At 34.3% G+C, this 24,324-nt stretch overlaps 1 non-coding gene across 1 annotated transcript; it reads right to left on the reverse strand.

Annotated features, from left to right (window-relative positions):
- Positions 1-969: 969 nt before the first annotated feature.
- Positions 970-1,041, reverse strand: TRNAA-UGC (transfer RNA alanine (anticodon UGC)). Its single transcript has one exon. It is a non-coding gene; the product is annotated as a tRNA-Ala (tRNA).
- Positions 1,042-24,324: the final 23,283 nt, after the last annotated feature.

The raw sequence follows: 24,324 nt of genomic DNA on the forward strand, positions 1-24,324 counted from the left end.
GATAGGATGTTATTCATTTTTTGGATGTATTCATTCGTGTTCATTATGACTATAGCGTTACCTTTTTCTGCTTTTAGAATTTTTATGTTTTTGTCTTGTTTTAGGTTTTTAATGGAATTAATGTCTCTTTTTGTAAGGTTGTTTTTTAGTTTTCTGTTTTGTGAAATTATGTTGATGGTTTTGTGAGAAAATTCTTATAAAAAATCGTTTAAGATGTTGTTTTTAGGTGTTACTGGAAAATATAAATTTGAAATTTTACCTGGGAAGTTTGGCTGTTGGATGTCAATAAAATTATCTAAGTTGTCTTCTTTCTGTTGGTTGTTTTTGGTTGTTTCCTTGTTGTTGTTCTCTGTAGAAAGTATCACAAGTCTCCTGGCTAGGTCTTCTAAACATGTTTTAATTTCTATGGTTGGAATGTACATAGGTGCTATTGCGAAGTTGAGTCCTTTGTTAAGTAGATGCATCTCGTCTGTGTTTAATTGTCGGTCGGATCTGTTAATTATGAGGTTAGTCAACGGTTTGTCGTGATGTCTTTTCTGTTGTTTGCATCTTAGTTTCTCTAGTTTTTTGTTGTGGCAGATCTTTTTGTCTCTGTCGTTCTTAGTATTGATTTGGTTTATGTTTCGTTGTATAAGTCCGTAAATCTCTGGTTTAATGCAGCATGCCAGTTGATGGTCTAGGTTCATTTTTTGTTCAACATGGCTTTAAGTAGTTTTTTCTGTGAATTTTGGATAATGTTTGTATATGTATTAAAATTTTTTGAAAGTTTTACCTTTACAAAATTAGGGGTTAGTTGTTCCTTTCTACATTGTTGAATGAAATAAATGTCATTTTTTCTATTAATAATTCGTTGGTTTAAATTTCTTAGTTTCTTAACGATCGTGTACTGTTAATAGTGGTGTACGGTATGCTAGTTCACACATAATGGTAACAGTTAAGTTACAGTTCTCGTACAATCGCCTAATTCGCTGGAGGTGCCGGGGATCGAACCCGGGGCCTTTCGCATGCAAAGCGAACGCTCTACCACTGAGCTACACCCCCGTCAGTTCTTGTGTTTTTCTCAGTGTATTTATAACAATGAAGTTCATGTTTATTTTCACTCAAACTTTTCAGAGCAACCTGTTGAACCAATGTGAAACAAAATTTGTATTTAAACATTATGATCTGACTGATTGAACGTTGTATTGGTTGCTTTCTTCTCTTCGTATATTTCTTTCTTACTTTTATGTATTCTGATAATGTACTTTATCACACAGTTTGCTTTAAAGTACTACTTATGTATATGTATGTATTTATATATTGCAGAGCTTAAAGCTCATATGACAGTCGTTTGAATATTACCTTACTTTCATAAGGAACACAATAATGAATTAGCCTTGCTATAAGTAACAAAGTGACCCATGGTGGTTATAATGACGATGTCTGGAACAATTGTTTTGTGGTATCATTTTGTCATCGTCCAGACTAGCTGTACTCCACACATTGGACACATATTTTCATTATAACAGTGAAGGTCAAATCCTATTATTTGGTCTGACAAGAAATGAAACAGGGTGGCAATATCTGCCTCCACTCTAGTTTGTCTCTTCAGACTTAGTGCAGATGGCATTGATGTAGCTTTTTAAGAAATTCAACAAATAAACAACAAGCAAAATGTCATATTTTAAATGTGTTAATTGCTTGTGTTAACAACATGTACCTCAATCACATCTGACAACTTTCTTTTTATACATTTTGTTACATTTGTCATATTTTAAATGTGTTAACAACATGTACCTCAATCACATCTGACAACTTTCTTTTTATACATTTTGTAACATTTGATGGTTTTGACTATCAGAAAGGCTGGAAAAGGATCATATAATTTTTTCTTCTGTTTTTCGGGAAATATATTTATGTCTCATATGAAAACAATTCTAGTTCTTCTTTATTTGTAGTTAAGCACAAAGCTACATTATGGATTATCTCTGTTATGCCCACCACATGTATCTAAACCCGTATTCTAGCGTTGGAAATTCGCAGTCATATCTTTGTGCCACTAGGAGACAAGAGAACATTCTAAAGATATATTAGTTTTTGTTAATTTTTAATAGAAAATCTTTGCCTTGTACCAGAAACACAAAACTGTATGTTGTAAAAAGTTCTCTCCAGGTGTCACTACTGGAAAAGAAGTTTGACGTTTTTATCTCTAAATATTATTTTGTTTCTTTGTTTGGAAATTCTCACAAAGTTACAAAAGGGATATCGGTGTATAGATGTCCTTAATGTTTAACCTATAGACTCTGGTTTACTTGTTTCTATTGTTACTACTTTAATACATCGATGGTCCCAATGTATTACAAGCATTTTCGTAAGAACTCTAGTGAACAAACACACATTTCCGTTTTATGTACCCTAAATATATTTTCTCATAAACTAAAACACAAATAAAACATTTTTTTATGCTAAAGCTAAACATAAAAGTACGTTTTTACAGATTAATTCCGGTAATAAACAAATATGTGATACCGAGTTAATTACGTCGAATAAGGTCGAAACGTTGTTCGCTCCTCTATTACTGCCTTCTCAACCCATTCTAGCCGTTTTTAAATACATAATTTTCTCTACAAGTGGGTTTTCTCGTCATCACGGTTCATGAATAACAGTAAAAGTACTCTTATATGTGTAAAATGTTTGGTAACGACGGATGATTTAGGCTAACTGCTCTCACTCTGATCAAGTCTAAAATAGAAGCAAACCCTACTGGTGTCTTAACTAGCCTCTGACTTGGCTATTTAACTATATGTAACAAGGAGTCCTTTTTTGAATGTGGATTTCTTTCCGAGGTATATTTGGTTAAATATACATCACATTTTTAAATTTACACAATCTCTTACTTATTTAAATCTCAATCATAAATGAGTTAAAATACTGTTTGTTTGTGTATTTCATCCGAACTGCCTCATTAGTCCCATCTCTTGGATAAAACAATTCTATGTACGACATTTTATTATAAAAACATATCTTAGTCTTGAAAAAAAATTCTTCTAATTTCAGATCAACGTTAAGCCGAAGCTCAACACTAAATGATGCCATTTACTACAAACAGTTTTATAATACTGTTAATTAACTATGACGCTGACATTTCTTTCTATGTGGTTTTCGCTGATTTGCATAATAAAAATATTTTCTCACACATTTGCACATCTACGTGGATAAGTAATACCTAGGTGCACACCTTCAGTGTGGGTGCAACATCTCGGTGTCTAGGGTCTTTTTTCTTGGTGTTAGGGTGGTTACTCTTCTTTACTTTGTAGTTTCTCACTATATTTCTCATTGAAAAGGTGTGTACACACGTGGATAAGTAATACCTAGGTGCACACCTTCAGTGTGGGTGCAACATCTCGGTGTCTAGGGTCTTTTTTCTTGGTGTTAGGGTGGTTACTCTTCTCTACTTTGTAGTTTCTCACTATGTTTCTCATTGAAAAGGTGTGTACACACGTGGATAAGTAATACCTAGGTGCACACCTTCAGTGTGGGTGCAACATCTCGGTGTTTAGGTTCTTTTTTCTTGGTGTTATGGTGGTTACTCTTCTTTACTTTGTAGTTTCTCACTATATTTCTCATTGAAAAGGTGTGTACACACGTGGATAAGTAATACCTAGGTGCACACCTTCAGTGTGGGTGCAACATCTCGGTGTCTAGGGTCTTTTTTTCTTGGTGTTATGGTGGTTACTTCTTTACTTTGTAGTTTCTCACTATATTTCTCATTGAAAAGGTGTGTACACACGTGGATAAGTAATACCTAGGTGCACACCTTCAGTGTGGGTGCAACATCTCGGTGTTTAGGTTCTTTTTTCTTGGTGTTATGGTGGTTACTCTTCTCTACTTTGTAATTTCTCACTATGTTTCTCATTGAAAAGGTGTGTACACACGTGGATAAGTAATACCTAGGTGCACACCTTCAGTGTGGGTGCAACATCTCGGTGTTTAGGTTCTTTTTTCTTGGTGTTATGGTGGTTACTCTTCTTTACTTTGTAGTTTCTCACTATATTTCTCATTGAAAGGTGTGTACACACGTGGATAAGTAATACCTAGGTGCACACCTTCAGTGTGGGTGCAACATCTCGGTGTCTAGGGTCTTTTTTCTTGGTGTTAGGGTGGTCACTCTTCTTTACTTTGTAGTTTCTCACTATATTTCTCATTGAAAAGGTGTGTACACACGTGGATAAGTAATACCTAGGTGCACACCTTCAGTGTGGGTGCAACATCTCGGTGTCTAGGGTCTTTTTTCTTGGTGTTAGGGTGGTTACTCTTCTTTACTTTGTAGTTTCTCACTATATTTCTCATTGAAAAGGTGTGTACACACGTGGATAAGTAATACCTAGGTGCACACCTTGTTTAGGTTCTTTTTTCTTGGTGTTATGGTGGTTACTCTTCTCTACTTTGTAATTTCTCACTATGTTTCTCATTGAAAGGTGTGTACACACGTGGATAAGTAATACCTAGGTGCACACCTTCAGTGTGGGTGCAACATCTCGGTGTTTAGATTCTTTTTTCTTGGTGTTAGGGTGGTCACTCTTCTTTACTTTGTAGTTTCTCACTATATTTCTCATTGAAAAGGTGTGTACACACGTGGATAAGTAATACCTAGGTGCACACCTTCAGTGTGGGTGCAACATCTCGGTGTCTAGGGTCTTTTTCTTGGTGTTAGGTGGTCACTCTTCTTTACTTTGTAGTTTCTTATATTTCTCATTGAAAGGTGTGTACACACGTGGATAAGTAATACCTAGGTGCACACCTTCAGTGTTTAGGTTCTTTTTTCTTGGTGCTATGTCGGTTACTCTTTTTTACTTTGTAGTTTCTCACTATATTTCTCATTAAAAAGATGTGCACACACGTGGATAAGTAATAATACCCTCATGTAGTATGTGTGCAAAATTTTAAGTTTCTAGGTTTTTTTCTCTTGTAGTTATGTGGGGTCACACACAAACCAAAAGCCTCGGCCTTTTATTATTGTGGGTCAGTTTGTTGCTATATGACAACACTTTAAAATATGTGTTTTACAGTTCACGGATTAAACATTTGATTAATTGATTCATTAAAATCGATAAATATACAACATTCATACATATATTCAATAAAACAAAATTAACGCAAAGATACAGGGTATTTTACGCTAAGCGTTTTGATGACATATGTAACTGGACTTGAGAAATCCTGAACAAACTTAGAGGCGCTCAGGTCAGATATTCTTGGCCCAAAACAGCGAGGTTAATGAAATTGTAACGTAAGATAAAGAAATCATAGAATACTTATTAGTTTTTCTGTCACTCATAATTACGATTAATTAATAACAGTTGTACTTTTTATCGGAAACTTTAACAATTGTTCATCAAGAAACAATTACATAATATATATAAATTTAGAATATCATCACATGTTACATATTATTCCAGAAGTTACAGTACACTGGGAAGGTATAAACGATTTATTTTGTTTTTCATACAAACATACGAGAGGATTATCTGTGCCAGCCGTCCCAAATTTAGCAATGTAAGACTACAGGGAAGAGAGCAAGTTATCACCATCTCACCTCTTGAATTACTCTTTTAACAACGAATATTGGGCTTGACCGTCAAATTAATTGCTTGTAAATATCATGTTACGAACAAAATTAAACAATAATAAAATATTGTCTCTCGAAATAAATTACCAACATGTGCACTTAACAGCCGTTTATATCATAACATGAGGATTGATGTCAAACGAATTCTAAAATCCATCCAGTTGTTCTCGAAAACAGATTAATAAAAGAACATGCTGCTAAAAGGATATATTTTCAAAATGATCATCTTATCTATAGATAACAAGAAATTTAATTATTTTACACACAAAAAAGAACCACTGTCCCAAATGGGACCCGACTTTGTAGATTGCTATTTATATTCATACAATGATGTTAAAAAACCAAAATTTGTCCCTCTATGATGATTATAAGTGAGTGAAGTATTTCATAAAATATTACAAGTAGTTTTATTGATTTTACTTGTACAATCTATACCATACAAAATATTATCATTGATAATATTTTTATTTTTTATTATAAGCAAGCTAAATTCTAATTTTTAACTTTATTACATGATAAAAATGCAACCTAAAAATATAATAAAATGGACCAAACCTAGATACTCATAGAGAAAAGAACTGATAAAGTTATTTTGGAGACATCTATCGATCAGCTCATGGAACATGCATCCCGATTACCACTAAGGCTGGAATCGAAGGGCGGCTTTCTTGGAATTCACTGGAGATGACATTAATAATGTCAGTCTTTCTCGGTCAAATGTTTGAAGAATCAAATAAGAAATTATAGTACCTGAAGCTACATTCATCAGAGAAGACATGTTAAGAATCTGAAACTACAGACATCAGTGAAGACATGTTAATAATCTGAAGCTACAGTCATCAGTGAAAACGTGATAATAATCTGAAACTACAGACATCAGTGAAGACATGTTAATAATCTGAAGCTACAGACATCAGTGAAGACATGTTAATAATCTGAAGCTACAGACATCAGTGAAGACATGTTAATAATCTGAAGCTACAGACATCAGTGAAGACATGTTAAGAATCCGAAGCTACAGACATCAGTGAAGACATGTTAATAATCTGAAGCTACAGACATCAGTGAAGACATGTTAATAATCTGAAGCTACAAACATCAGTGAAGACATGTTAAGAATCTGAAAATACAGTAATCAGTGAAACGTTATAATAATCTGAAGCTACAGTCATCAGTGAAACGTTATAATAATCTGAAACTACAGACATCAGTGAAGACATGTTAATAATCTGAAGCTACAGACATCAGTGAAGACATGTTAAGAATCTGAAAATACAGTCATCAGTGAAGACATGTTAAGAATCTGAAGCTACAGTCATCAGTAAAGACATGTTAAGAATCCGAAGCTACAGACATCAGTGAAGACATGTTAATAATCTGAAGCTACAGACATCAGTGAAGACATGTTAAGAATCTGAAGCTACAGACGTCAGTAAAGACATGTTAAGAATCCGAAGCTACAGACATCAGTGAAGACATGTTAATAATCTGAAGCTACAGTCATCAGTGAAAACGTGATAATAATCTGAAACTACAGACATCAGTGAAGACATGTTAATAATCTGAAGCTACAGACATCAGTGAAGACATGTTAATAATCTGAAGCTACAGACATCAGTGAAGACATGTTAATAATCTGAAGCTACAGACATCAGTGAAGACATGTTAAGAATCTGAAGCTACAGACATCAGTGAAGACATGTTAATAATCTGAAGCTACAGACATCAGTGAAGACATGTTAAGAATCTGAAGCTACAGACATCAGTGAAGACATGTTAATAATCTGAAGCTACAGACATCAGTGAAGACATGCTAATAATCTGAAGCTACAGGCATCAGTGAAGACATGTTAATAATCTGAAGCTACAGACATCAGTGAAGACATGCTAAGAATCTGAAGCTACAGACATCAGTGAACACATGTTAAGAATCTGAAGCTACAGACATCAGTGAAGACATGCTAAGAATCTGAAGCTACAGACATCAGTGAAGACATGTTAATAATCTGAAGCTACAGGCATCAGTGAAGACATGTTAATAATCTGAAGCTACAGACATCAGTGAAGACATGCTAATTTAGTCTTACACTCCTAAATTATGGACGGCTAGCGCAGATGGCCTTCGAGTAGCTTTGTGTGAAATTAAAAAATACAAAAACAAAACAAGAAAACAAACTGAAACAGATCAGGACAATAGAGCGATTACCACTCTTGATTAGAATTCTGGAAAACCTTTACTGTGAGCTACACATTTCTCACATGATGGAGGCTTTGACAGAACAAAAGAGTAAAGATCTAAGGAGGAAAATGTAACAACTTTTGAAACAAATTTAGCCTGAAATGTGCCATGATGCAAATAAGATGAAAAATCTTATTAAGTTTCTTTGTCACTTGATTCAAACAGGTTCTCAGATGTTTGAACTGACACAAAATGTCTGAGATTATGTAACCATGCGTTCATTTTAGAGAAGAGATTACAAGTATCTATGTAAACCTTCTTGTATACATTGTACCAACTGTGCACTAATACATAAATATATAGCAACAACATAAATTTCGTATTAACTTATATATAATGATATACATATCAACTTCAGGAATACATTTTATTGAATAAACAAAGAACTGAACCACACACTACATCACACTTGTTTATACTTTGAAGTTTCAACTAAATACCAAATCCACATATATATATATCAGTATCTCGTGATAACAAATCAACTAACAAGTTATGTGTCCATATATTTATATATGTTAAACCTCAGTCAGGTAAAGTAAGAGTTTCTTAATGATTGTTTCACTATACAGAACAGCAGTGTTTTGTATCGTTTTAATAATTATTTGTTTGATTTTGTTCACAGTGGACTCTTTTTTATCTAACGGAAGAATTCTTTATCTTGTACACAGTCAGCTTAATGTTTGATTTAAAGTAATCCTACATGATTTAGATATTGTATATTATTCATTATGAACTAAATAACATTTTTCATGATTTATCAGGTCATCTCATAAGTGATGTCCGAAATTTCAATACAGAAAGTGCATCATTATTTCTGTCTTTGTAGAAGGCTTCAATGACTTAAATATGTACTAGGACGTGCATAAAAATGTTCAGACAAATAAAAGAAACTGTCTAAACTCCAATTTTCAGATCATTTATCAACTAAACCCTCATGAAGATGGATGTGTCTGAGGAGCACATTAGACATATTTATTTATTTATTTTAGACTTGACAGTAATTTTGGTTTTAAAGATCTTAGGGAGACCCCTAAGGCAAACCAGGGGCGCTCAGAAATATTTGTTTCTCTTCAGCCCGACATTAGACATATAATGCTTTATGAGTTTAAAAAAGACAATAGTGCAGCAGAAACCACAAAAAACATTCAACGTGTTTATGGTACGGATTCTCTCAATGAAAGTAAACGTCGAACGTAGTTTCAGAAGTTTATATCAGGTGACTACAGCTTAAGTTTAATGATGACTTGCTGCTGGCTGCACTTGATGAAGACTGTGCTGTAGCATTCGAAGAACAAGCAGAAGCTTACTTCAACAGTTCACTGTCATCTGCAACAATGGAAATGTATCAAAACTTGGAAAATGGGTCTCTATGATTTGACAGAAGCCAACCTCAGAGCAAGAATGGACATTTGCACTTCTCTGCACTCGTGTGAACGTAACTCACCTTTTTTGGACAGGTTAGTAACTGGAGATGAAAAATGGATATATTATAAAAATGTTAAGAGCCGCACACAATGACTCAGTTCAGGTAAACTGGCTAAAATACAGCCCATAATGGACCTCCACCCTAGGAAAGTCTTGTTAATATTGCATAACTTCAAGTCATAGTGGGTACTGAACAAATTACTGAAGTTGGGCCACATACTCTAATGGGTCCTTCTACACAGTTTAGCATATCTTCTGTTATTTCCATATAAGTACGTTGATCACTTGACGCTGCAAGATATTGGTTGTTATTTTCTACAGTTAGAGCGAATGAATGGCTTAATGCTAATGATTAGGGTTTGATTTTATATAATTTAAACATTCTATCGTTTGCTTTCAAAGGTATCTCCATGAACATTTTTTACGTATCCTTTACTGCGGCTGTTTTTACATCAGCCTATCTATAATACATGTAAATCTCTTTACTATGTGTAGGAATTACAGATTGTAAGTACGGAGGTAACTCACTTTCAACTTCGTCTAATACTTTTTATAATCTACTTAAGTGGAAACTAACATTTCAATTCCTTCCTTATGAAGCTCAGTCTGTCTTATTCTAGTATGTATCAAACTGTTAGTAATGTTTACTAATGCTCTAGACACGCTTTTAATTTCCTGTTCATGTAATTCAAGTGTCTGGTTTAATGAATTCATTATAGTCATCTGTTTACCTATTAAATGAATCATTTCTCTGGATACTTGTCTTTGATGTTATACTTTCTTATTTAATTCACGTAAATCATCTGTGGTTGTGGTTCCGAACAAAACTTTCAGAACATTTCCACCTGCCTGTATTAAACCACGTTTTTGTTGAGTTAAATCTGAAATCTACAAAACGTTATGTTTAATATCCTTTAATCCTAATAACACATCTTCTATCTCAACAAGATGTCGTCTAACTAAGATCTTATACTTCTGAATTAACCCTTGCTATAAAATCCTTACTAAAATACAACAGTTAAACAACTTACAGACTCAGTTTGTTTTATAAAACAATTTTTTGCTATGTGGTCAACCTTACCACACTTAAAACACTGCAAGTCCTCGCACTTATTTTGTCCGCTTCGCCAGTTTACTGTTTCATTCATACTCTTACTTATCATACTTATTACAGACTGCTTGTACCTATATATCTGTTGCTCTCTTGTATCCTCGATTAAATCTAATAAGATTGCTCGTTGGGTATTGGATTCATTAACATCACTGCAAGCTCTATCGCTAAGCGACCTTCGCTGATACTCAGACTTTAGTGTATCTTGGGTCATTTTATAATTTAAGTTCTATATAATCTATTACCTTGCTCTTGTAGCTTATGTCCAAACACTCGAACATACTCGCCTTTTTCTTAATTCATATTTCGTAATTACGCCATGATTGTGCTTGGGGTTTCTCGTTTACCATATTCCTCTGTTAACATACGTATTAAAAACTGAAAAACTACAGTTTCACACAATGCCTCAATGAAACGTTTTGCTTTTCCTGCTGTTCTCGGTCTCAAAATGTCTGATTTCTGTGCATCAGTCTAACCTGATATTCTAACAGCTTCATTTAATGCATCTGTAAAACTTTCGACATCCTCGTCGAGCTTACAGTGAAAAAAAGGTATCGTGCCGTTAAGTGTGTAGTGCCTCACGAACCTACTTGAGTGAGTGGATCTGGCACAGCTTCCACATTATCATCATACCTTGTGGTAGTAGTAGTGTTTAGTGCCTCACGAACCTACTTGAGTGAGTGGATCTGACACAGCTTCCACATTATCATCATACCTTCTGGTAGTAGTAGTGTTTAGTGCCACACGAACCTACTTGAGTGAGTGGATCTGACACAGCTTCCACATTATTATCATCCCTTTTGGTAGTAGTAGTGTTTAGTGCCACACGAACCTACTTGAGTGAGTGGATCTGACACAGCTTCCGCATTATTATCATCCCTTTTGGTAGTAGTAGTGTTTAGTGCCTTACGAACCTACCTGAGTGGGTGTATCTGGCACAGCTTCCACATATCATCAGCCCTCCTGGTTGTAGTAGTGTGTAGTGCATTACAAACCTACTTGAGTTGGTGTATCTGACACAGCTTCCACATATCATCAGCCCTTCTGGTAGTAGTGGTGTCTATGCCAGCAGTAGCCACAGTTACTTATTTAATATTATTTTCTACTTACACTACTTATAGAACCTTAAACTAACTTCTCTACCTCAACTTCTTTCTTTACTTACGTACTCCAAAAGTATCCTCCAAGACTTCACCAATCACGTAACGCTGAGGAGGCAGGCCGAGTGGTTGATTTAGCTTAGGTGTTGGAACTTCGACTGACAGTACGTGTTGTTACACGACTTATTTATTTTTAAGTGAGAATGTAGTGGGTGAATGGAGCACACAGACACTAACTGCCTTACCTCTAGTCTTACACTGCAAAATTAGGGACGGGTAGCGCAGATAGCCCACCTTTAGCTTTACGTGAAATTCAAACCGAACCACGTCGATAGAACATCAGAATTAGTTATCATAAAATGGTTAATAAAGATAAATTATTGTTATTGAAGAGCTTAAAACCATTGATGTTAAATATAAGTACAGTTTTCAAAGGTATTAAAGATATACCGCTGATGTATTTTCAAGGTAGCTGATGGGGGAATAATCTTCCAAAACTGATATTTATCAAATACAGTTGACGAACTAACCGATAGATTGGACTCGATATTTGTTTTTAGTATTTTAAACGATTTATCTACTGAGTAATTAAGAAAGATAAATTAATAGGGAAATACTAAATATTTTAAAATCCTGTATGGATATAGGTTGACGTACCATAACGAGTAGAAGACAACTAATATACAATTTATAGATACATAACATAGAGTAGGAAACTGTCCAATGACTTTGTATTTAGTTATTGAATATCCAGTACGTTATCTCAGTAAGCAAACCACTTGACCATTGTACAGGGTATCCAGGGTTCGATACCAACCTTACTAGTAAGTGATGTAGGGGTGAAGTTTGTAGAGCACCTGCATAACGTACGACAGATAATGTTACATAAAAATAAAATTATCACACCAAGAAGCTTTATTCCAATTAGAGGACGAGACTTTATTTTAGTAACACACATACTAAAACATATACAATCTTAAATTCATTTGAAAAATGAAACTTTAATAAAATTCTGTAATTCTTCAGACAGAACAGTGTAAAAATAATACATATAGTGTCTTCTTCACAGAGAATAATAGAATAATCAAGTATGTGTTGATAAACCAGGAAGCTACGGAGGGAAAGAAAAGACGGCAATGCATTACTTCTAATTGTACTACAGTTGGTCAGCTACAGAAATGATACACGTAAAGCAATGTTTGTAATATTGTATTTTTATATTGCACTGATTTCTGATTTGAGTAGCAATAAAGATATGGTGAATAATGGGATATTTTTAATTTTATATTATTTGACTAAGTGAGAAATAAAAACCAATATAAATAAAGAGAGCCAACGCAATCATAATAAACAAATTTTATCATGAACCACAGTAGTATTTCATAAAATGGATCACAACAAAACCGTATAGAATGTGACGACGAAAAACACCTTAAATTGTAAATATTCAGTCCAGTTCAAACAACACTTTAAACCCTTTATTGTTTATTTCCAAGGCTATACCTGTTTAAAAATATGTAAAAATAAAAGCAGGTCAAAACGACCCATTTAAAAATGTTAAATATAAGGTAAAAGAAGAATTATCAGCCCATAACAGATAAATATATTTATATGTAACATATAGATACTAAAATGCTTTCGACATTATACACTCGGTCACCTCTAGTGACACAGTGGTAGATCTACGAATTTATAACGCTAAAAACCGAGTTTCGATACCCGTGGTGCCCATGTAATTTTGTGTTTAATTCTAAACAAACGGTGTTTTTAAGTAGCCAACCCCTATATTATATATGAAGAGAAGTAGTAAATATATCAATACACATAATATCAAATTTTGTTACACATATCGTAGAATAATTACTTTAAAATACACGAAGAAATATTTATAGTGACATTTTAGTCTTACATGTTTTATTTGAAATACTGCTGTCGTACTTGTAAAATGTTATACTCACGTAGTGGAGGTTGTGTCTTGTATATAGTTTTACTTTACTATACATACATAATGTCGTTACACGGCAGCTATTAATGTTCACTATATTCTCAAACAAATCTCCATCTGCAGTTTAATATTTTATTTTTCAAACAAATGCGATCAAATAGTCAATAGTACAGTAAATCATCACGAACCGTATCAACTAGGTATTAGTTATGTTTATTATCATTACAATGTATAAAGTTTGTTACATTACCCAGTAATCCTTTGCTCATAATCCGGTGGCCCCCCAGTGGCTCAGCGGTATGTCTGCGGACTTACACGCTAAAATCCGGGTTTCGATACCTGTGGTGGGCAGAGCACAGATAGCCCATTGTGTAGCTTTGTGCTTAATTCAAAACAACAAAACAACAACATAATCCGGTATACAAAATAAGCCAAAAAATAAGATAAGTGAAAACTGAGAATTTAAAAATCTGCAAATAGGCGCCATAAAAGAATTAGGAAAGAAAGTTCATTTTGAAAACACCAAATATAATTAAAGGTAAAAACGTGGAACCAAAATAAGGGTTTCTAGTTTCAGTAAATAATGTTTACAGTATCTCCAATCCGGTTTCCTTGTTTTGTTTACAATCCATATTTACATATTTTTAAATTCTTATTTTTATATTTATTTTGTCTTAACAAGTACAACAAACAATATAGTTTATTTGTCACAAAAGACAGTCGTTTTTTACTGGAGAGTTCTGTTTGAAGTTCTTGTGAATGTGAAGTAAGATTGGCTGTATTCAGATACTCTTCAGTTTGTTACTATTGTGTTCCAGACAGTAAATATCACGTTGTTCAGCCACCTTGATAATGTAAAACTTGTCCATAGTGACTATCACTTCCCATATGTTTATTTATTTGTGGATGTTCAGCCGATCCTAATTTTGAAGTTAATACACTACAAATGAGGCAGCGAGTTAACATCATCCTCCGTGAACTCTTGACTACTCTTTACCATGGAATATAAAGATAAAAGTCACAATATAATGTTTAGGGACAACAAGGGACTTGTGCAAAGCACTAAATAAATATAAATTAAACTATACTTAAAAGTAGCTTTTGTCAGATAAATATTAATTTTAAAGATAAACATATGTATATATACACCTTTTGTAAATGTAACCAAGGAAACCGGAACTAGATCGTTTTGTTCATCCTTTCACAAACCACTGAAAAACCCAACGGAAATGCAGTTTACTTCATGGGAAGAAGTCAAGAAATCAGAGGAAAGGCCTGTAAGAATGTTCTTTTGAAACGTGAACATGCCCAGCATGGCCAAGTGGCAAGGGCGGTCGACTCGTAATCTGAGGGATGCGGGTTCGAGTCTCCGTCGAACCAAACATGGTTGTCCTTTCAGCTGTGGGAGAGTTACAATGTGATGGTCATTCCCACTATTTCTTGGTAAAGGAGTAACCAATAGTCGGCGGTGGGTGGTGATGATTACCTGCCTTCCTCTAGTTTTACACTGCTAAATTAGGGACAACTAGCGCAGATAGCCCTCGTATAGCTTTGCGCGAAATTCAAAACAAACAATAACAATGAAATATATCGAAACAGGCATACCGCTGTACTGCTGGGGTCTCACTGACTGGTTAATACATCAGATACCTTTTAACGTATTAACTATATTGCTAGTGTTTGGCGAGAGGCCTCTTTAACGCCTGAGATGACATATGTAATGTGACTAACATATAATATATTCTCGTTTGTTTACAATTATGCATTCTTATAATTACCATAACATGAAAAGTATCTAAATGTTAATATACTAATGGAAATAACCAGTCTCAAGATACAAGAAATTATATGAACTGATTTACCAGTTTTGTTAAACTGAAATAAGTTTTACAGAACTTAAAATTCATTAATTTAACTTGATATTTTATTTTTCATGTAAAATTTTGTTCTATTGTTACTGTGTCCACTACTATATAAACATTGATGTCTAGAGATAAAGGTTGTCAAACAGCATGCTAACAAGTGTTTGTGTTTGTTTATTATATATTTGTATATCAGTTCCAAGAAAACACTATTTTAGTTTCACAAAAGTTAACATTTTACAAAACTATTATAAATGTCTACCATTTTTAAAACAAAATGTATAAACTATTAAACTTTCTATATAAAACCTTATATTTTTATAAATATTTTAATTCCAGTAAACGTTTATTTTGTCGTGTTTCCAACTTTAAGGTAACAGAGTATCTGTTCCCATAAAGATGATACAAGTTGAAATATCCTGCAATAACATAAAATTAATTACTAAACCAATCACGGTTCTTAACTGTCTGTGATTTTTATGATTAGTCAGTAAGAATAACGTTATACAAACAATGTATTTTATTGACTGATTCACTGTGATAGTTACCTGCCCCTAATATTGTTGTATATGTATTTTTTACCATTCAACACAATGGAAACCAAACAATACATGAAGTAAATTATATATGCAAAAACAGCTGGTTTGTGTTGAGAAAATATTTATGTATAGGAGCGAACAACTTTTCGACCTTCTTCGGTCATCGTCAGATTGACAAAGAAAGAAAGAGGTAACTGACCAAGAGCTGACCATATGTTCGAAGAGGGGTTGTGTAACTGAGAACAAGGAATATATAGGGCGTGCTTGATGTTTGATTATATTTATTAATAAACACAACTTGATATGGTGAGTGAAAACATTCACATTAATAAACAATTAACATGAGACTGACATGTATACACTTCCTTCTAGATGCCTTAGACATGTTAAAGAAAGACAGATGACACAAACTAACATTAAGTCTTTTTCCATAATATGATTCGTTTGTGTGTTGTTTTTTTTTGTTTGTTCTTGGAATTTCGCACAAAGCTACTCGAGGGCTATCTGTGCTAGCCGTCCCTAATTTAGCAGTGTAAGACTAGAGGGAAGGCAGCTAGTCATCACCACCCACCGCCAACTCTTGGGCTTCTCTTTACCAACGAATAGTGGGATTGATCGTCACATTATAACGCCCCCACGGCTGGGAGGGCGAGTATGTTTGGCGCGACTTGGGCGCGAACCCGCGACCCTCGGATTGCGAATCGCACGCCTTAACGCGCTAGGCCATGCCAGGCCCAATATGATTCGTTAGAGACTGGTAAAAGACGCGAGAATCTAAGACGTACAGTTAACTCTGAGTTGGTCATCGCTGTTAACAAGATAAAGTGATTTGATAATTTTATAACAAATAGGAAGAACTGTAAACATGTTTATTTGGTTATAAACCGACAGATTTATATACCAGATTGTTTTATATACCAGTTGAGATGATTGTTTACCATATTTCTTTTCAGAAGTTCTAGATCTGGCTAATAAATAATAATACGTTTCTAAACATTTGAACACAGTGATAAATTAATCGAAATACGTTACATTGTACTTGTTTCTCTGACTAATCAGTCTAATTGTATGATTTGATTGAAATAAAGTGTAATATCTAATGTATTTACTAAGTCTCTGTTTGTCTTCCTTTATTTATCAATCAAATTTTAAGACATAAAATGCTCAGCTAAACGGATTTCTTGTATTCGAACTCTACCATTCCTGTTTTGAAGGCGTTAAAAAGTGACGACCCACTTTAGTCTGTCGCTTCAAGAATTAGGGACGACTAAAGAAGACATCTGTTGAAGAAACTCAGAAAACAAACCACCTGTTTATAACCCATGATGTATTCAGAGTAGAAAATTTGAAAGTTTCTGGTTATGCTTTGCTTTGTTTGATGGATTTAAAGCAAAACAAAAACAAATGTTCAAAAATGATTCATTGGTAAAAGAATTGTTTCGGAATCAATAAACATGTGTTTAATATTATTTTAACGTACCACTTCGAGATTAATAAAAGTATAACAGTAACCCCATCTATGTTTTATTATTTAAATTAGAGGTAATGTGACTGTTGTAAGACCACGATGAGAATCAGTGGAACTACGGTTGATTATATTATTTATGCCAGTATAATTGGTGTGAGACGATTTGGGTGTCAGAATGACAGTTGATGAACGATTATATTCGTCAGTGTGACTGATTTGACTATTTTATGGGTGAGAGTGGCTAGTGTGAGACCGTTATGAATGTCAACATTACTGAGACTGTTAAAGATGTCACTGTGACTGGCTTGAGTCTATATGTAGGTGTCAGAGTAACGTGTATGAGATCATTATAAAGGTTATGCACGTGACTTCATGCACCTGGTCGGCTTTGTTTATTCCGCTATATAGGACCTAATAACAAAATAATAAAAAAAACAAAAACCCTATTTTCAGTTAAATACTTAGAAATGAATCGTGTAATAATACTAGTTGGTTGAAAAAATACAGGGTTGACCTTTGGTTATCTTTGTTGGTGTCTCCATGCAGAATAATGTGGCTGCTGCACGTGAGTAACACCATCATATTCCTGTTATGCACGTGCTACTTACAGTCAAGTCCTGACCCTCTAGTTGAACTACAACCCATACAAACGACTGTAGGACAGTGGTTGTGACTGACGTAGTTACAAACATATTTGTAACGTATTAAAATGTTTTCTTTCGGAGAATGAAATTATCATGAATATTGGGCTATCTCCTGCGTCTACCGAGAGAATCGAACCACTGATTTTAGAGATGTACATCTGAATATGCACCACTGTTTTATCGGAGTACATCACGAATATTAATATTATAATCACAAATGCTTCAAAACAGACATTTTGTGATACAGACCCAACCAAGCCCAACTAAAACAATACTCTATCCCAACCATAAGTTATGATTACATATATAGGGTAGCATGTGAAATACACCCTTAATATATAAACTTTTGTTCATATGTGAACTTCTGGTAAGTTAATCACCGTGTTGGTCCTAATGTTTTTACTATTTTATTGTCAAACAGGATTAGTAGTTCACCAATATGAAGATAGAACTTTTGTAAGTTTTGAGTCATTTTAACAAATTAATTACACATATATCATCAACACATTATATTATCTCAGAAACTGTAAGTATATTTAGCAGCCTGAAGGTGGTGCTTGTTTTACGCGAAATGTGAATATTTGGATCAAATCACACATTAAAAACTTTACTAGTATATGGTCTGTAAATTAAAATGTACATGTAGCGTATCGTTACAATACAAGCGTTGTGTAGATAAACAATTAGATCTAGATTCCAGGTCTAACGTCCCGGTATAGCCAGGTGGTTAGGGTACTCGACCTGTAATCTGAAGAAAACGGCTCGAATCCCTGTCACAACAAGCATGCTCGCGTTTTCAGTCGAGGTGGCGTTATAAAATGAGTCAATCCCAGTACCAGTTGATAAAATAGTAGCCCAAGAGTTGGCGGTAGGTGATGATGACCAGCTGCCTTCCTCGTTTCTTAAACTACTTAATTAGGGACGGCTAGCTCAGATAGCCTTTGTGTAGCTTTGCGAGAAATTTCAAAAGCAAACAATTTAGGTCTAACACAAAAAATGTGGTAAACGTTATCGAACAACCTGACAAACAAGCTGATTCTCTTTAGGTAAAGAAAGATATCATCCATCACCACACATAAAATACTGCTAAGTAAGTACAGGTGATTATATAGAACACATCTGGGTCCAGTTTAAGAATTTTTTATACCAGTTCTTTACTTTCGACTACCTCACCAAAATGAACGAGTCTGACACTGTACACCCAGCCTATTAGAAAACATCTAGGTATTCTGTGTCTGGAATGTCCATAACTGTGTCTCTGTGAACGGCAGCTAAGTCTGTGGTTATTGTTGCAAGGTTGAAATAGGAGTTCGTCATAGACATTCCAAATTACTAACATTTTACCTTATGTAAATCATCAGTCAAAACTGTAAACACAAATTTTTCCTGTATGTAATAAACGTTACAGAAACTCGTCATATTTACACACAAAATGCCAGATAGTAAAACTAGCTCCGCTTTCAGTTACCTCTACAAGTGTCACTGTGACTTCTGAGACATCAACATGGGTGTCACTGTGACTGAAGCAAAGCTGTTATTGGTGGGAGTATCGTAAAAATGGTGTTATTACAGTAGCTTATAGTAAACACCCACTTCAACGAAACTATATCGAAATCAAAGTTCAATATATCCCTTACAGAATAAAGTCTACCAGAAATATTGTGTTAATTGGTTTGGTGTAGCTTGAACTTTGTTCAAAGTCACATGAGAGTTATCTCCGCTAGCCGTTCCTAATTTAGCAGTGAAAGGCCGCCAACTCTTCACCTGGTCTTTTAGTCATGAAGACTGGGATTGACCGTCACTTGGCTGAAAGGACAAGCATGTTTGGTGGGACAGGGATTCGAACCCGTCACCCTCACATTGGGACTACTCATCTGGTCATACAGGACAAATATAGTGTTATTGAAGGTATACCAATAATATAGTGTTAGTGAAAGTTGTTGAAAATGTTGATGTGTGTTGCCTTGTTTCTTAATTCAAGTTTAAGGATTATCTCCATCTTGAAAAGTCCTTCATGTGAGCATATCTTCACAATCCATGTACATGATTATTTTTCATGATCATCACATACATTCCCAAACGTGACAAAGTATTAGTGACATCCAACTACATACTAAATTACAAATAATGTTGTCACTGTACCACTGGAACCTTATATTCAAGATGTTGATTTGGTTATTCAACATTATTTTAATATAACATTCTGAACCCTGTGCATCCTACTAAAAATATAAAATGTATTAAATCATCATACATGAACAATTTTAATATTTCAGTAAATATAGAAATGTTTTCTTGATCAGTTTCTGTTAAATAATAATGTAGTATTGAATGAATCAGGTAGGATCGAACATGTTTTGAAGATTTAAAAACTTGTTTGTTAGAATCTTTTAAACAAGCCTATTTAATAACAGTAAAACTATACAAAGACACTATAAAATGTAAATTAGTTAGTACTTTGCATTTTCAGTACGTAGTTGTATTGAAATTAACAAATGTAAAGAAATTCCTCATATTGGTTAAGAACCATTGTAATGAAAATATATCAGACAAACTGTCTGTTCACTGTTTAAATAATTCAGTCTTTAATTGTTGTTTTTTTATAATTTTATTTACACAGCACACTTACAGTTTTGATCAAATCTTATTGCAAAAACATATACATGATTTCAATTATTCGTATCAATAAATAATCTGAACATGTGGATATAGTCTCTTTGAATCTCTTCTCAATAACATGTTTCAACAATATCCTTACCATAATTGATGTTTTGGACTACATGGAATCAGATATTACTGTTATTTCATTTAAATGTGTCATTATATCTGCGATCTGCCTTTACAGGTTAAACACTCTGATAAGTTATGATGGTAAATATTTTGTATAAAGAAAGTCAAATAATTCTACTTTTGAACTTACAAACAGAAGGACCAGAAAATACGTTTATTTATGGTTATTTATATATACACTAGAATACACACATAAAATTTGAATACAGTTTTGGTAATGTCGATTTTTAGCTTTGCTTGACATATGTAGTGTCTATATTTTTTTAAAAAAAGTTATTGTACGTTGATTGTGAATTTATGAAAACTTAATATTTCTTATACACCGTAAATATATTTCCGATAGATACCACTTCTCATAAGATGGCTTTACTGTTCAGTTTCTGCAGACACTAGTTCCACCTACCCAAGGTTTCAACAGGAACGTGACTACTTCTACTGTCGCAGCCGCTTCCCAGAAAAGAAGTACCAGAAGTGTGAGTCGATATCTTACCTAAACTCACACTGACTTGGTTGAGGAAACAGTGATGAGCACCCTTCGGAAAGTGTCCAAATGCATCTCTATTGGTGCAACATCCCAACCCAGAGGAAAACACATGTGGGACAACGCTCATAACCAGATACAGTCTTCGCCCATGTTGACAGTACGTTTCACTAAACTGGGTGTCAAAAAAGAGGATGACATCCTTAATTGTAGATATGATGGTTGGTCCACCTTTCCCATGTGCCTAGCCAACACAGTGCATCTAGACCAGTCTGTCTCCTTTCTATACCAGACCACCTGGGAATCAACCTTTTGAAGAAGATATGACAGGGGTGTCTTAACCAACTAATACTATTTGGTTGGTCCAGTACTTTTCTAAAACCAGTTTTACCACAAACTAACCAGCAGGAGATTGTACAGTTATAACATTCTCTAGTGTAGTATAGTATAGGAAAAATGATATATAGAAATGAAAAGTAAATAAGCTACATGTACAGTTAATCCAAAAGCCACGTTTGAAACCGGAGAGTGGTGATAGTGGAATGATAATTTGACACCGAGTCTGATGAATGAGTGATATTTAAGGGAAGTACTAAGAGGGGGTATTTTGTGAAGGATAAGGACTGGAAATTAAGTTTGAGCTGGCCATAAATGTGTTATCAAAAGGACAGATGCAGGTGTGGACTGAGTGACGTATAAAACCTTGAGAAGGAAACATATATAAGTAACTTGGTCTAACTAAATAGAATTAATTTACTATCTAAGCAAAACGATGTGGTATTGGAGACCAAAAAGTTATGACTGTTTTTTCTGAGATGGGTGGTAAATGTGTACAGAGGTTGAGTATTTCACTGATTAGATAACTATCAGAACACTTGGGTATTGAAAAAACACACTGTAGGATCTTATAGGTATTGAGTAACGGATACCAGGTTCCATTGATTCTGTTATGCTCAGTAACAGATGTGAAAGTGAGTGTGACTCAAAGGCATAAGGACTTCCATTACAGCTATTACCTCAGTAAAGAAATTACTTCACTAGTAGACAGATTAAGACTGCATCAATCTAAACGAAAAGAAAGAAAATTCAGACCGATTGAGAAATGTGTTGAAAATGAGTGAATTTTTGAAACTAGTTACTTAATAACTGTACAAAATAAAAATAAAAGTAATAAACAGCATGAAAAACGTTAAAGTAAAAAACAAGAAGGAAAAATTTTAACACATCATAAAACTACTGTGTCAAATGTAGAGATGAAGATTGGAACCCCCATTTTATTATCTCCAACTGGTTAGTTCAGAAGACATCTGGTTTTGGAAAAAGTTAACATTTTCTTACATGAAAATGTGTTTCCATTAGACGCTTACCATTTCACACAGAGATTATATCTTCTGTGAACATCTGCCTTGAGTATCTGCGTGACACTAGTTTTTAGGCAACTTCAATCTGAACTCACGTGATTCTTATTAATGAATAATGATGTTATTGTTTAATAGCTCCCTCTATACTGCTCCACTCATGAAATTTCATTATTAAAGAGAAAATAAGTCGTAATTACCCAAATGAACACATACGCATCAGAAAACTTGTGAGTGAAGCAGGCTATTTGATAGGCAGATCATGATACAAATGATCTGTTTTCAAATTAATCGCTTCAAATACATGAGAATCTATACAGCAAATCCATTGGATGGATGCCGAATCATGACGGTCGAGTGTTTTAAAAGGAATTAAAGATCTGATACCTGCTCTATAATTGATGTAAAAAATCACCACGAATTTATCAGAATGGATCATAATCAAACAATTCACTAGCAGTGGTAAGGAATACAAACATGTCCAATGAACAGAACAGAGGTCGAGTACACTGATGTGTAAGAATTGCTTATGCTGGTACATATGTTTAAGATGAGATTGTTGTTCAATGATGTATCACAACCAGTAAACATAACATTTCTGAAGAGGTGTGGGTTTGGTACGATTCAAAGTGAAGGAACCAAAACAGTGGTAATAGATTATCTAGCCACAACGAGTTTCTCGAGCACAGTAGGAAACAGTGAAAATGGTTGGGTCAAGAGGATAAAGTATTGGGTTGGAGTGAGTAAGGATTTGAAAATTTGTCAATTCATCCAAAACGGGTTTCTACCATCAAAGATATAACTGGAGGACTCTTTCCATTGGTATGAAAACAGAAGGCTATCTTGCATGTAATAACGAAACCACAGACCAAGTCAACGGAGATGTAGTGTACACTTTGACCACGTGACTGAGATTGTAGTGTTTGAAACAATAAATTATAAAATCAGTGGATGAAGAAAAGCAAGCATCTAGAGAACTCTGTGATGGGAATAGGAAGAAAGGCGTTTGTAATATAGACCTGAATATGGAATAATGATCCAACGAAGTGAAGAGAACTTTTCTAAATGAAAACTTTGCACAGATTAATAACTAAATCCCTTCGTGTCTTTTAAGGACATCAAGTAAAACCTTGTAAGATGATTGGTAAATTTCTTCACACCTAAAGAAAACAGAATAGATTTCAAAGTGGATGAAATTGAACAGGTTTAGAACTGATCGTTAGAGAGAAAAAGGAACTGGAGAGAAATCCTATGTGTAAGAATGGTTGTAATCCATCCGTTATTTGACATGTGGGACCAGAGGAAGAAACATTGTATAGAACAAGCCACAGCAGAAAACAGAATGGAACAAGAATCATTCCAAAGGGAACAGCATCTCTATGAAGTACTTCTGACATGAAATGAAGACGTAAAGTGCAAGGAGGCAAACAAAGAAGGTTCAGGAAAAGACAGGGTAATTGTGTACTGGGTAGTTGAACTGAATAAATGGGTCAGCTTTCCAAAAATTCAAAATTTATACCACAGTTTGTGAATCTAGATAGTGCATGTAAAAATAACTATAATTTTAATCAGTGAATCAGTAAGACTACGAGGACCAGACATATAGTCCTGGAAATGTAGTTGGTGTAAAAAGAAATCAGTATGTATGCAGATGTAAGTAACTGATGAAAAACAAATAATACATCAGGATTAGATTTATACAAACGGGATTGTGAAAGAGGGAAAAAGACCTGGAATGGAATATACATGAG

This window comes from Tachypleus tridentatus, unplaced genomic scaffold, assembly GCF_004210375.1.
Source record: "Tachypleus tridentatus isolate NWPU-2018 unplaced genomic scaffold, ASM421037v1 Hic_cluster_2, whole genome shotgun sequence".
NCBI classification, from domain to species: domain Eukaryota; kingdom Metazoa; phylum Arthropoda; class Merostomata; order Xiphosura; family Limulidae; genus Tachypleus; species Tachypleus tridentatus.